Raw genomic sequence first — 2,203 nt, 5'->3', positions numbered from 1 at the left:
CCCCAACCTCCCCACCAAAGTTTCCTGATTACTTAAAGTTGGAGAGAGATTTTAAGGCTTTTTCCTCCCTCCTTGCCTGCTATGTTTCTGTAATAGAGGCACTTTTGCAAAACTGGAATGTTGGTGGTGCAGGTGTTTTCCATGGTAGACAACCACTGAGGATCAATGGTTCCCAGGTTCCCACTCACTTTGAAGGCTTTTGTGCTTCTGCCAGAACCATGATACCTGTACTACGTATGATTTTTTTAGATTGATTATTTTTCTGCAACTAGTCAATTAAAAGTACGTATATATAACTTTTAGTAAGACCGCTTATCAAAATATGCTTCACCAGAAGTTCTCCAGAAAATATTCCTGTGTAACCGTGCATACTCCTAACACATTAAAGGGAAATGTTGTGTTTTAGACTGGACACAGAATTTCAGAAAAGAACAAAGAATAAAATATGTTGTCACATTCCCCACTGGGACTATAAATTGAAGCAATTTTCAAAGTTGTATGACAATTTCAGGCAAAGTCCCTTAACTGTATTTCTAAATTTCAAATGTACATATTTTGTTTCCATTCTCCCCTTTGGTCCTTATTCTGTGCCTACTATATGGTAGGCATTGTCTTCTAGTAGATTCTGGGAAACAAACTAAACATGACCAAGACTTGCTCCACAGTTCACCATGTAGTTAGGAAAACAGGCATTGTGTATATGGAGAGACAGATTTGGGTCATGTTGAGGGGATGTCAGTTAAACGTTAAGTTAGGAGGAGGCATTTTTCTTTTCACCAACACACCCCCACTGATCCAATGCTAAGCTTGTTCAGTACCTCCCCAACATTTTCTCTAAAACAGCAGCTAGTTTAAAATGCAGCCAATAATCCAGTCCCTTTTTTCCATCCTGCAGGGAAGAAGCAATGCTCAGCTGCCACTTCTGCCAAGATAGAAAGCCTCTCACCAAAGCTCCCAGGATTGGGGAGTGTTCCTAATAGACTCAGCCCCTGTCAGGAGACAGAAATGGTTTATTTTGATGACAGTAGCCTCACACGTGTGTCTCTACATATCCAGGACCCCGGCTGCATGTCAGTTTCTTGATCAGGGGACCTGTGATTGGGATTCTCTGGAGGGGAATGTTCCAAATGAATCAATTAACGCCGCCAGCAGCAAGTTCAATACCACTGCACTGAGACCCAGCTCTGTATCATTGCATGAATGAATTACTGGTGCTCATGTAATTTGCAAATAATCATCATTATAACACAGTGGAAAATTTCTCCTGCCCATTTAGCCTGAGTAGCACCTGAACAGAGAGCTGCAATAACCCTCACAACACCCTCCAAAATAACTATTTACACATATGTGAAGTTTTACATCCAGGTCTTTTAATATGGGAGTATCTACATGGACACAAGGTCACCTCTTACACTCATTAAACCAACTGAATGAGGTCTGATAACTCTTAAGGGAAATCAACGCTGAAACTGCTTTTGACTTTTTGGAGACATGAATGGAATACATCATCAGGTTTTACTCAGCATGCAACAGTTCTGCAAACTCCAGAAAGGGCCTCTCTCTGTCCCACTCTCCCATTACGCCTGCTGTATTCCTTCTCTACACATCTGAGGATTTGATGAGTGGGGATTTACTATAAGAGGAGGAAAGAGGAAAAGCATCACAGGAAAAGAAATACCTCTTTTCTGACCACATCTGCTTTGATGCAATTTTCTCCTTACTCCTGGCATCCAGTGGGATTTTTAAAAACTCATACATACCGTCTTTCTTTGCTCTAAATGACTTGAATAAGGTTGTTCAATGACAGGAGTGACTCAATCAGATAAAAATATGTAGGTTTTATAATTACAGTTTTACTTGTTTAATGTGTAGGTACCTGAATAGATCTTCAAGCATAAAGTGGCACTTGTATCCCATCCCTGATTTTAAAATATAAACCCGTTTGCTTTAATTAAGTAGATAAATCAGTATTTTAATAAAGAATTATATCAAGAAGGGGTTTGTGTTCAGTTTCAAACTGGAGTATAATAAAATAGAACTCAGCTAAGGATTTTCAGACCAGCCTTGCAAAGCTTCCTCCTATGCAATTGTTTTAGGTGACTGATTGACACTTAAGCTTTAAACTAAGGACATTGGACTAATAATGGGCCCATATTGGGATAATGATAATTAGCACACAAAAGCACAGTTAATTGCCATGAAG

Source organism: Mandrillus leucophaeus, unplaced genomic scaffold (genome assembly GCF_000951045.1).
Source record: "Mandrillus leucophaeus isolate KB7577 unplaced genomic scaffold, Mleu.le_1.0 Scaffold525, whole genome shotgun sequence".
Taxonomy (NCBI): domain Eukaryota; kingdom Metazoa; phylum Chordata; class Mammalia; order Primates; family Cercopithecidae; genus Mandrillus; species Mandrillus leucophaeus.
Note: the sequence above shows the minus strand (reverse complement) of the source record.